This window comes from Saimiri boliviensis, chromosome 7, assembly GCF_048565385.1.
Source record: "Saimiri boliviensis isolate mSaiBol1 chromosome 7, mSaiBol1.pri, whole genome shotgun sequence".
Lineage (NCBI taxonomy): Eukaryota > Metazoa > Chordata > Mammalia > Primates > Cebidae > Saimiri > Saimiri boliviensis.
The window spans coordinates 19,325,153-19,338,647 of record NC_133455.1 but is presented as its reverse complement, the minus strand read 5'-3'; the positions used below and the strand labels follow the sequence as shown (position 1 = coordinate 19,338,647).

Genomic DNA, 13,495 nt, shown 5'->3' with positions numbered 1-13,495 from the left:
TCAGCTTTTCCACTAAGAAGAAGCCAGAGTTTGAACTCTCTAAGCAGTGTTCTGAGGACTCTTGATGGTCCCAGAAACCCTTCCAGGGGACCTGGGGGGGGGGGGGCTTCTCCCTTTCCTACCTCCTATTTTTGTGCAACTAGATTTTCTTCATGTATCTCAAGCAAAACAACAGATCGCAGAAGTGGGTTTGAGAATCCAGGTGTTGCCTGTAACCCCAACACTTTGGGAGACCAAGGTGGATGGAAAGCTTGAGCTCAGGAGTTCAAGACCAGCCTAGGCGACACGGTGAGACCCTGTCTCTACTAAAATACAAAAAAACTCGCCAGGTGTGGTGGCATGAGCCTCTGGTCCCAGCTACTCAGGAGGCTGTAGTGGGAGGATTGCTTGAGCCTCAGGGTAGAAGTTGCAGTGAGTGAGCTGAGATCGTGCCACGGCACTTCAGCCTGGGTGACAAAGTGAGATCCTGTCTCAAAAAAAAAAAAAAGAAAAAAAAGAATCCAGGTGTTTTCTATTAAGCCAGAGATTTGCAAAAATGTACAACAATGCCACTCTGCAACCTCCACCTCCTGGGTTCAAGTGATTCTCCTGCCTCAGCCTTCCAAGTAGCTGAGATTATAGATGCCTTTCACCACTTCCGGCTAATTTTTTGTATTTTTAGTAGAGATGGGTTTTCACCATGTTGGTCAGGCTGGTCTCAAACTCCTAACCTCAGGTAACTGCCTGCCTCAGCCTCCCAAAGTGCGGGTATTACAGGCATGAGTCACCGTGCCCAGTTCTTCTCATTAAATTTGTATTTTTAGAAAATGATTAGTTTTCTATAAAATACCATATGTTAATATGTAATGAATTTGTAATTATTATTTTTAAATAATTAAGTCTTTTAAATATTTCAGTTTTAATTTCTAAAACTATGTGTATGGATACACATAGCTTACATAAATAACAACTCTTTGAGTTCCTCAATATTTTAAGAGTGTAAAGGTGTCCTGAAACCCCAAAAGTCTGAGAACTGCTATTCTATGGAAACCTACCTGGTTGTGATAGGAGCTCTAACCCAGGGCTTTGGCTATGGGGCATCCTGGGAGATGTGGTAGGCAAGGCAGGCTAGAGGCAGGAAAAAGGGGTGGATTAAGGATCAGTCCAGCTGAACAGGTAGCCAGAAATAGCCACCCTTAAGGGTCATAAAATCAGCAATGGATGTGTAGTAACATGGAGAAAATAGTGTTTTGTCAAATTCTTCTCAGGAGAGTCTTGTATGAGGCTGGTTACAGGAATAAGTAGTGAGATCTTCAAGAGGCTTTCTCAAGTAACAGTGATGATTGCTAAATTGCCTTGTAAGGACTGTGTACCTAGTCACGAACTGCAAGGCCATTCTTTGCTGAAGAGGTTATGCAAGTTTGGGGCCAGAACGGAATTGCTGCAGTTCCTGGAGGAGGCTGAACTTTGCCACCAGAGGGCACTCTTTCTTGCCATCTCTCCTAGAAGCTCTCCGCTGCCCCTTAAAATAGTGCAGAGAAAATACCTCTACTGGTTTTTATTTGAAGGGGCAGTTAGTTATTGGATATACTGGGCAGAAAATTTGGGCTGACTGTAAGGAGAGAGCAAATGGAGAAGCAGATGAAATCAGCCAAGAGGCAAATCAGGACTCCTGGGCAGGAAAGGGCTCCCCTGTTCATCAAGAGTGAGTTTGTGACTCACTCTGTAAGACTCAAGACCCAAGGTGAAAACATGAACTCTCCTGTTAGGAAATGATGCTTGCTGAGAAACATTCTCAGGGGCCACAAGGAAGATGAGAATCCCAAATCTGCCCAGGAAGGAGGCTGGCAATAGGAAAGGAGGTTTCTTGGCCAACCAGATAATATGGAATGCTTTATCTTTAAGAAATAGATTCAAAGAATTCAAACCCAAGGCTGATTCACATGGAAACTGGCCATCTTTGCGGGTTGGAGGTTGATAATCAGGACATCTGTCTGCCTTGATAAAGAGGCTAAAATTCTTCTTCTTACCCTCTGTCCCTAGTTTTCTCCGAGCAAGCAGTGCATTTTCTTTTCACCTGAGGAAATTCTGAATGCTCTTGAAAAGGTCCTGGAATGCAGTTGTGAAGCCGGTGGTATTTCTTTCACAGATAAGCTCCAGGGCAGTTAGCCACAAGAGAGGCAAGCCATGCCAGGCTCTGCCAGTGGGTAGGGCAGAGGTTTTAGGATTGGGGGAGCTGTGGTTAACTCCTAATTCTCAAATTTTACTTCTAGAACATCTCAGAACATTCCTGTGGTGTGGTCTTGGTTCCGTCACTGAATCTCCATCAGTTAGGGTGCTGGCAGGAATGAAGTGGTAATTGAGGGGGGTTTAAAGGAACAAATGTGTGGGTGAGGTAAAGAGACATCAGAAGGCGGAGTGAAGCTCCTTGGGACTGGTGGCAGTGAGGAGCCATTACACCTTGTTCCTGTAAGGTAGGGTGAGGCAGAAGTTACTGGTGGGACACAGGGAGCTCATGCTTTCTTAATGGGGTCAATTTCAGCCCCAAAAGGGGCAAAAATTGGTTCTTGGGAGGTGAAACAAATCTTACTGTTTGTATGTGGGAAGCACAAATATATATATATATATATATATATATATATATATATACACACACACACACACATATACAGCACATAAACAGGAACACAGTGTATCTGCTGTATTGTAATTTCATGGGGAGAAGGAGTGATTAGAAAAAAGTCTAGAAAGTCTTCTTAGAGGGATGATCATTTTTAAAAATGTTGGCTGAGTGCGGTGGCTCACACCTGTAATCCCAGCACTTTGGGAGGCTAAGGCAGGCAGATTGCTTGAGCCCAAGAGTTCAAGATCAGCCTGAGAAACATAGGGAAACCCCCTATCTCTGCAAAAAGTAGAAAAATTAGCTGGGTGTGATGTCATATGCCTGTGGTCCCATCTACTCAGGAGGCTGAGGTGGGAGGATCACCTGAGCCCAGAAGGTCAAGGCTGCAGTGAGCTGCGATCACGCCACTATACTCCAGCCTGGACCACAGAGTGAGACCCTGTCAAGAAAAAGAAGGAAGGAAGGGAGAGAGGGAGGGAGGGAGGGAGGGAGGAAGGAAGGAAGGGAAGGAGGGAGGGAAAAAGAAAAGAAGGAAGGAAGGAAAGAAGGAAGGTGGGGAAAGAAAAAGAAAGAAAGAAAGAAAAGGAAGCCAAGAAATATTGCTGCCCTGCTGGAGAGAACTGCTGGTCGGGAGCAATGGCCTCTGGCGGAGGACATGGCCAGCTCTTTGTGCTCCCCCCGCAGGGGCATTAATAACCCAACCTCTTTCTCCTTCTGCCCTCCCATCTTCTGCCAGGGCTTCCTATTGGCCAAACACAACCAGAAGCCTGAAAGAGGGTCTCTGGATGCAGCCCACATAGGTTGGAATCCCAGGCACAGAGCAAGGTGGAGAATAGTGCAGCGTGGATCAAAGGCAGCAAACGGATGATGTCCAGATCTGAGTCAGTTAATTTCCACCACCTACAAGCTGAGCAACTTTGGGCAAGATCTATTAGGTTGCATGGTGAGCCCCACTTCCCAGCTCTCCGTCAGAAACTGTCTCTATCCAAGAAATTGGGTTAGAGTTGGGTAGTATGAAAGTAACTATGGCGGTCTCAGTATTTGGGAAGCTTAGGGTTTAACAGGGAGACAGACTCGCAGAAAGGACAACTACCCTGCAGAGGAGTAAATCAAGGGATGGACAAAGGTCAGGCGAGGTGAGGAGGAGGCAGAGAAGAGGAAGGGGATCCCAGCTGGGCTGGGCCCTGAGAGATGGGTGGTGCCCTTCATACCGCGGAGGCTGAGCTGCCTCTGTGCCTGTGTTCATGACATTCCATCCTAGAATGCTTATCCTCGCTCTCTCTACTTGCTTAGATTTGATCCATCAGAGCCTTTTCTTCCCTGATATGAGGTCTATGCCACCTTCTCTCTGGTGATTTCTTGGAGCCACAGACAATCCTGTTGTAAAGTAATTTCTGCTGCCTTGCTTCCTTTAACAGACAGCAAACACCTAGAGGGAGAGCGGGTTTCTTCTGCTTGAGATAGAAGTCCCGGGGCTGGGGCTGGTTCAGAAGCTCAGGGCTCTGTAAGTAGTTGTGGATCGGCTCATTAGAGCAGCAGTTCTCAGCCTCGGTTGCCCTTCAGAATTATCTGAGAAACTAAAACATTGCCAATGTCCCAGATAAATTATTCCAAAATCTCTAGGGGTAGAGTCAAGGCCTGGGTGGTTTTTGTTTGTTTCTTTTTAAGACAGGGTCTCACGCTGTGGCCCAGGCTGGAGTGTGGTGGCATAATCACGGCTCACTACAGCCTTGACCTCCTGGGCTCAAGCGATCCTCCCATCTCAACCTCCTGAGTAGCTGGGACTACAGGAACAAGCCACCCATGCCCAGCTGATTTTTGAATTTTTTCTGGAGACGGGGTTTTGCCATGTTGCCCAGGCTGGTCTTGAATTCCTGGCCAGAAGCAATCTGCCCGCCTCAGCCTCCCAAATTGCTGGGATTACAGGTGTGAGCCACCTCGCCCAGCAAGGTATGGATGTATTTCAAAAACTCCCTAGGTGATCTTGATATGCATCTAGGTCTGATCTGAATCATTTGATATGCTTTATAACTATTACCTACATGTGCACATCTCTATCCTTCCCATGGTTTTTAAACTGAAGTATAAATTAGATAATGTGCACATGTTGGTGAATTTTGACCTAGGTATGCACTGTGCACCTATCACCCAGATCAAAATATAGAACGTTTCTCTTCCCCAAAGGCCATTGCTATCCTGTTACCGCCTTCAGTTTTTCATGTTCTTGAACTTCAGGCCAGTGTTGCTGTGGATGTCCATGGTTTCTTTTTCACTGCTGAGCAGTATTCTGTCTTGTGAATATACCATCCTTTTTTTTATCCATCCTCTGTTGACAGACATTTGGGTTGTTTCCAGCCTTTTGCTATTGCAAATAATGCCGCTATGGACATCTGCATATGGATCCTTTGTTCTCTATGTTCTCATTTTAGTGACATGTTATTCCTTTCTCCTTTTACGTTACACTCCAAGTCCAATTTTCTTTTTTTTTTCTCACATCTGCAACAGATTTATTTTTCAAAGGAATGGATTTTGAGAGAAAAGAACATGGGGCAGAAATATGGAATAGAAAATAAATACAAAGCCGGGTGTGGTGCTCACGCCTGTAATCCCAGCACTCTGGGAGGCCAAGGTAGGCAGATCACTTGAGGCCAGGAGTTCAAGACTAGCCTGGGCAACACGGAGAAGCTGTATCTCCACTAAAAATACAAAAATTAGCTGGGTGTGGTGGCGGGTGCCTGTAATCCCAAGTAATCGGGAGGCTGAGGTGAGAGAATCACTTGAACCCAGGAGACAGAGATTGCAGTGAGCCAAGATAGTGCCACTGCACACTCCAGCCTGGGTGACAGAGCAGGACCCTGTCAAAGAAAAAAAAAAAAAAGGAAAAAAAAGAAAAGAAATTCACATATAGGTGGTGGTTTTGTTAATTGTTTTACAACCATAACAAACTAGTTCAGGGACTACCCTGCATAAACCACAATGAAGATTCCAAGATCAGGGCTAAAAATTTTAGTCTCTGGTTTTTAGGATTTAGGCTGTAGTCCTTGATTTTGGATAGATCACTGGGTGTGTGGCACAGCCCCTGCTTTTAACCAGATTTGAACAGAAGAGTGGCCACTTGGCCCAGGTGGAAGTAGATGAAGCGTTTGCTTTCATGTGGCACATAACTCCTGAAGTTCCTCCCCACGATGCCAGCTGCATGGGATTGGACCTCTTGTCAAATTCCTTCTTGATATGAGCTGCCATGTCCTTCTCTCTATTCTATTTTCCTAGCCCCTGAGTAGTGCACTCCACCAAGTCCTACTGCATCTCTTCCAACATGTCAGCATTTTTTATCATCATCTTTAGTCGTTCTGCACATGGTTACCTAGAGGGCAAGCAACCCTCCCATCTTGGCTTCCCAAAGTGCTGTGATTACCAGCGTAAGCCACCATGCTCAGCCACCTCTGGAGTTTTCTAGGTGCAGAACAACTATGTCTTGGTTGAAATGCAGCTGGAAGCACATTCTCTCGAGGCAAACATGGCCACATCGCAATGTGGGGAGGAACTTCAGGAGTTATGTGCCACATGAAAGCAAATGCTTCATCTACTGCCACCTGGACCAAGTGGCCACTCCTCTGTTCAAATCCAGTCAAAAGCAGGGGCTGTGCCACACACCCAGTGATCTATCCAAAATCAAGGACTGCAGCCTAAATCCTAACATTCTAGATTATTTCTGGGACAGCTACCTTGACATCCATCTTTTATGATAATAATCTCTTGGTCTTAGATGATTCCGGCACATGGGGCAGTATGTGCAGAGTAGGTAGGTATCTCTTTAGCAAATGTTTGTTGGTGTATTAGTTCACTCTCACACTGCTAATAAAGGCATAGCTAAGACTAGTAATTTATAAAGGAAACAGGTTTCATTGACTCACAGTTTAGTATGGCTGGGGAGGCCTCAGGAAACTTACCATCATGGCAGAAGGGAGAGCAACCTTGTCCTTCACATGGCAGCTGGGAGAAGAAGAATGGGTGCCTAGTGAAGGGGAGAGCCCCTTATAAAACCATCAGATCTTGTGAGAACTAACTCAATATCATGAGAACTGATGGGGGAAACGGCCCCCATGATTGAATTATCTCTACCTCGTCCCTCCCACAACACGTGGGGATTAGGGAAACTAAAATTAAAGATGAGATTTGGGTGGGGACAAAGCCAAACCGTATCAGTTGGTTACATGTCAATATGCCCCACACATAGGCAGAGAGCTGCATATTTAGCATTTACACTACAGGATCGATGCCGTCTCTTTGGGCATGATGGTTTCTCTTGGCCCAATTGGACCTTGACACTTGCTGGCATTAGATTAAGTGGGCAGGATGGGCACCGCCCGGATGCCAGGTTCTTGGTGCCAGGGCTCACAGTTTCAGCCTATCCCATGTCATTTGTGCTCTCAGTCTTCCATGATTTTGAGACCTTAACTCTGTGATATCTAGAGTTTGTGGCCACCTGTATGATTTATATTTCAATGCATACTTTTACTTAACGAGAATTTACACGGACCTTTTGAGAGAACACAGAAACTAAATAAATGTCCTCTTTTCTTTGTTTTCTAACATTGTATAATGAATTTGCACATCCCATAACTTTTATTTCCTATTCCATAAAACGTTTATTGTCACAATATACCTGAAATCCTGGAAGCCCTGGGGATAGCAGAGTTCATGGGGAAAGATGTTCCACTTTTCACTGATTTTCACTTTCTATCATCTTCAGCCCTTTCCCATCCAGGCTCGATGGATACACAAATTAAACCCCAGAAAGCAGTCTTTCTCCAGTGGTGCTGTCTGGTCCACCAAGCTTGCTTTTGGGTGAAATAAGGATCGTATATAAAATAAGGATTCATGCCTTTCTTGATTCATTTCATCTTAGCTCTTCCCCCAAAATATGGAACCTGAAGTAGAGATATTTAAGTAAGTAATAGATTGATTTTACCATCAGAGATGGCTCTTTCAAGCCTGGTGTCCAACTTAGAACCTTAAGTCTGCTGTTTTTGATTTCAGACTCACCCATATTGTTATCCCCCCATCCACAGCCTCAAACCCTTACTCCATGGATCAGTTGAAGAATGCATTTCAGAGCAAGTAACAGAAAGGCCAACTATGTCTTAAACAGATGGGAGTCATTCTTATGTAGTGAAGTCTGGAGGGAGGCGACTGGTGTGGATTAAATAGATTGTTTGTCTTTATGTTTCTTTTTTTTTTTTTTTTTTGAGACAGAGTCTCACTCTGTCACCCAGGCTGGAGTGCAGTGGCATGATCTTGGCTCACTGCAACCTCCGCCTCCCAGGTTCAAGCAATTCTCCTGCCTCAGCCTCCCGAGTAGCTGGGATTACAGGTGTTCACCACCATGCCTGGCTAATTTTTAGATTTTTAGTAGAGATGAGGTTTCACCATGGTGGACAGTCTGGTCTTAAACTCTTGACCTCAAGTGATCCATCTGCCTGGGCCTCCCAAAGTGCTGGGATTACAGGCGTGAGCCACCGCGCCCAGCCAGACTTCTGTGTATGTCTGCTTGGCTAGAATAACTCTGTCTTGGACAGCCCCTGGCTGCCATCAGAGCTAAGAAATCAAGTGGAGGGCAGCACTGGTGAAGGGGATTGGAAATAACCGGTGATCCCACAGTGTCTGCTGTGTCTTGTTTTCACCCCGTCTCCTGCTCCTCGCTGTGGTGTCATTTAACCTTCCAGTTTTGATGCATGCCAAGCTCTCCACAGTTGCTTCTACCAGGCTAAATGTCTCTTCAGTTGATTCCCTACGTGCATTGTGTTGCAGAAACCCAGGCCAACTCTACATCCTCAAACACAAAGTCTCTCCACTTCTGGGGAACTTTCTTGTCCCTGCACCCCAGGTACTGCCAGACCGAGCTCCATTCTCAGCAAACATGGGTGGTATCTTCTTAGGCGTCAAGTCTTGGCTGAAACGTCACCTCCTCAGGGTGACCTTCCTGGGCCACTGCAATCTAAAATCGGGCCTTCCTCTGCCCCTCATCCCTATCTGAAATAATACATGTTTTTATTCCTGGCTTATTATCTGGTTTCCATGAGGCCTCAGAAAAACTTTCTGTCTGACTATAGAATGCCCACGCACAAAACACAGTGTAAAAGTATTGATGAATATTTGTTAAATGAATGCATGAATATGTGAACGGGAGGAGGGAAAAATTCCAATAGCCTCCAAATTGTTGGTAAATATTGTCAAGCGGGGACCATGGCTCAAATAAGTCCAGAACTTTAAATGGTTACCACGACACTCTCTAGGAGTAAAATACATGTACATGCAAACACACATAAGCACACATGCACACACACACACACACACACACAAGATGCACACGCAATCGCGTGCACGCACATACCAAAATGAAACAATATAACAAGAAGAAAAAAGCAGAGGAGGACGGGCAGTGGCTCACGCCTGTAATCCCAGCACTTTGGAGGCCAAGGCGGGTGGATCACGAGGTCAGGAGTTCAAGAACAGCCTGGCCAAGATGGTGAAACTCCATCTCTACTAAAATACAAAAAAATTAACTGGATGTGGTGTCGGATGCCTGTAATCCCAGCTACTTGAGAGGCCAAGGCAGAGAATTGCTTGAACTTGGGAGGCAGAGGATGCAGTGAGCAAAGATCGCGCCAGTGCACTCCATCCTGGGAGAAGAAACGAGACTCTGTCTCAGAAAAAATAAAAAAGAAAGAAAAAAGAAAAAAACAGAGGAGTACTGAGGTGTGGGAAAGAAGTAGAGGCAAGTTTCGTTGCCAGCCTTTTCGTTTCATTATTTAATCTTACGGAGTACCAGACTGAAGGCAGGCAGCCTCACCGAACAGATAACAGAATTTGTCATTTGCAGTGGCCATGTGATTTTTAGGTCTAAAGGCCTTTCTTTCAACGTGGACTCTGTGTTGCTAGCTGCTAGCTCATGCAAATCGGCCCTCCATATGGAGGGACTGGGTCCTATTTTGCATGTAATGCACACATGCACCTTTGTTTGAAATAGGTTAGCTTGAAAACTACCCAGCTCTCCCCAGCTATAGGGGTCTCAGTGCATGTGTGAAGTTGGTCCATCATCATCACGGCAAACTCCCACCTGGATGCCCCTTTTCTAAGAGATCGTTCCCAGGACACTTCAGCCCTCTGAGACCAGAGACTGTGTCTCTCATCTTTGCCACCCTCGTACCCAGCACCCAGAATTTATCTTGCTTATTAAATGCAATGAGCATTTAATAAGCAAGACAAGTTCAATATCCGAACCCCACCTTGTTCTGATCTTTCAGAAGGTTCTGCCCCTCTTGCATGGAGTTCATTCAATTCATTCTTGTATTCTGAACCCCATGCCCCATTTGAACCTCTTTCACGCACAGGACCTGCATCTCTGCCCCTCAGCGACAAGCCCTGGGCCTGGTCAATCGCAGCACTCTGCAAACAGCGATTCCGGAGCTGATGCCCAGCTTTCAAAATGCCGAGTACAAATTCCCTGCTTCTGTGAACTCTCAACAAAGAGACATGTTGCTTTTTGGCAAAGGAGATTGGCAAGAGACTTGGGGAAGGAAGTCTCCCTCTGGCCCCCAACTTCCCTGAACCTTCCTCTGCGCCATCTCTGCTACTGGAGTATTCTGGATTTGGAGAGTATCGTTTACACATGCAGGGAGACATGAGAGAACCAAGTGTGTGGACAGACAAGCAGAAATCTGTCTCTGCAAAGGCAAGGTCTAGTTGTCTCCCCGAACCCTCGGGGCAAACCCCGCAGACCTTCCTGTATCTCCATCCTCCCTGGACAGTCTTAGCAGCTGGAACCTGCTCCTCTCCATGCACACTGCCCAGCCCCTCCTCCTCCCCTTGCTGGACTTCACCCATCCAGCCACATTTGCTGCTGTGGAAATTTCCCCCACCCAAATTCTACTCTGGCCCCAGCTATCCCGGCCACAAAGAGTGAGCTCCGTGTTGAACCAACTGAGCCTGCTTTGCAGCAGACAGACCTTGCCTACTTAGCAGGAGGGCGGCGGCAACCTCCTCGCAGGCCCGAGTGGCCTCAGGTGCTCACTGTGAGGGAGCCAACGGTCAGGACCTTGGTGGCATCCTCCTTCTCTCTCAAGGACAGGAGGGTGACCATCTGGGCTTTGGCCAGAGTTCCACGCAGGAAGCTCCAGCCTTTTCTTTCCAGCAACGACGCTGTTATCAAAACCAGGAGAGGGAATTTGAATAAAAAGGAGAGGGGAGAGAGCGTCGCCCCCCGACTGCGGTTTCCAGGCGACACGTCGTCTGTTGCGGTCGCTGTCATACAAACCCTTTCCCCGTAAGACGGCAGGTCCCACGGGGAGAAGGGGTGAAGAGGAATATTTTATCAGCCGTGTACATATGTAACCAGAAACGGGGCTGAAAAGCAAAACCTCGTTTCCCTGAATAGGTGGACGGAGGGAGGGGCTGGGGACGCTAGCGGAGGTGGCAGAAGGGACTTATCTCTAGGAGGTCAACAGCGGGAACATGCGGTGACTGATTTCCACCCTCTGTCTTGTCACTGTGGGGAGCATCTGCACAGAGGGCTGTTTGGGGCACAAAGTTTAAAAGGCATCCTGTTTTTGTATTTAGCTATAAGAACCCAATATACATATCATAGGTGAAATAAATCATCATAAATATTGTAAAGCCATGCCAGAATGGGGTGGTTGAGTCTTTAGAAAATGGGATGTGCATTTCTCATTCATGGGCTACTTCTTGGCTCCTTTGGGGAAGAAACCCGAAGCACTGGGAGGCCTGCCTTCCTCCGTGGTGAAGTCTCAAGTGCATTCTACAACACGGGGCAGGGCGGCACTGGCTGGAGAAAGCCCTGCTTCCCCGTCCAGGTCCAAGAAGCCTGGAGGCCTGGTCAGCATTGAATGCCCAAGCGTGCAGGGCGGAAGAGATGATTTCATCTCTACTCTGCAAAAGGCAGCCGTCTCGCCCCTTCCCCACTGAGCACTGTCCTTGGAGAACCTCAGCAATGAGTTAAAAGAAAAAAATGATGATGAAACCCTAGCTCTGCCCAAGAGTTTAGTGTGAATGCCACCAACCCTGCAGAGAGTCACCAGCCCGCTTGCCTGGGGACAGTGACCACTCACAAGGTACGAAGTGAAGGGGGCTGTTTTATCTTTTATTTTTCTTGAGATGGAGTCTCGCTCTGTTGCCAGGCTGGAGTGCAAGAGCTCATTGTAACCTCCGCCTCCCGGGTTCAAGCAGTTCTCCCGCCTCAGCCTCCGGAGTAGCTGGGACTACAGGTACACGCCAACACGCTCAGCTAACTTCTGTATTTTTAGTAGAGACAGGGTTTCACCACGTTGTCCAGAATGGTCTTGATCTCTTGACCTCATGATCTGCCTGCCTCGTCCTCCCAAAGTGCTGGGATTACAGGTGTGAGCCACGGCGCCTGGCCAGGAGACTGGTTTATTTATGCCGTTTTGTTTACTGTGCTGGTTGGGGAAGTGTAGCGGGAGAAGGTGAACCCACGTGTTCTCTGGGAGGCCTTTTTCTGGTGACGGGTCTGTAAGCCCATTTCCCAAGAACACGGCATGAAAATAATCAGATGCGAAGACAGGCAGCCATCCTCCAACCGCTCCACCCGAACACTTGGGTGGGGCTCCTGTTACTACCGGCTCATTCAGAAGTTTGGGAGGTAAGGAAATAAAAAAGTTAAGCCGAGAGGAATGGAGACAGCACAAGAGCGAGAGAAGAGGAGAAAGAGAGAGAGAGGTGAGAAACGCAAGAACCCATCTGGACCATGCATCACATTGAAATTGCCCTGCATTAAAAATTCACCAGCCAGTGAATTTTCAAGGGATTTGTAGTAATTAGATGACAAAATGCTGGCAAATCTCAGGCTTGCCAAAGATGTTACTCAGGGGTCAAAGACTCGACACTTTCGGCTGGGTAATTTGTAAGTGTCAATCACTCACAGCCATCAGAGAGGAGGCAGCAATCTAAGGGCTGCATTCTAACTAAGGCAGGCGAGCCGCCGCCGGCCGGCTGCCAGCAAGCCCCCAGACCCCGAGGCCTGCCGCTCTCTGCCCTGCTTCCGGTTCAGGCACAGACAGCGGCTGCAGCCTCACCAGGGACTCAGAGCCAGGCGGGCCAACCCAGGTTTCCAACTTCTAGTTTGATTTGATCCCCCTTTAATCTTTGTCGAAAGCTGCGGAGGCTTGTCAGGAGTCGAACTGCCCACCTTCGTGGAGGACAAAGCTCCCTGTCGTGCTGGTGCCATTGAAGGGTGACATGGGGCTCTCTGCATTTGTGCAGAGTGGCCATCAGCGTCGAGGAGACTCAGTTCTCCCGCTTCAAGCTGCGTGATACTCAGCCCCTGGGACCTCAGTCTTCTGATCTGTGAAGTGGGGATAAGATGACTTACCTTGAAGGGTGATGATGACTAGGAGAGAGCCCACAGCTCTCTGCCTGTGAACTCCTTCACTCCATCTCCGTGTGCCTTTGTCCCAGTGCTGTTCTGCACTGAGGACTCAACAAAGACCAAGATAACACGTCCCCTTCTCATGGAACATTCTAGTTGGAGGAGGGTGGAGAAGCAGGCAATAAACAAATAAACATAAAGTATGTCTGAGGATGGGCCAGGCATGGTGGCTTATGCCTGTAATCTCAGCACTTTGGGAGGTCAAGGTGGGCGGATCCCTAGGTCAGGAGTTCGAGACCAGCCAGGCCAATATGGTGAAACCCCATCTCTACTAAAAATACAAAAATTAGCCAGGCGTGGTGGCTTTCACCTGTAGTCCTAGCTACTAGGGAGGCTGAGGCAGGAGAATTGCTTGAACCTGGCAGGTGGAGGTTGCAATGAGCTGAGATTGCGCCACTGCACTCCAGCCTGGGTGACAGAGCGAGACT

General features: G+C 47.5%; 1 pseudogene; it reads right to left on the bottom strand.

Moving 5' to 3' along the window:
- Nucleotides 1–5,653: 5,653 nt before the first annotated feature.
- On the bottom strand, nt 5,654–12,879 carry LOC120365068 (dynein light chain 1, cytoplasmic-like; annotated as a pseudogene).
- Between the last annotated feature and the right edge of the window lie 616 nt (nt 12,880–13,495).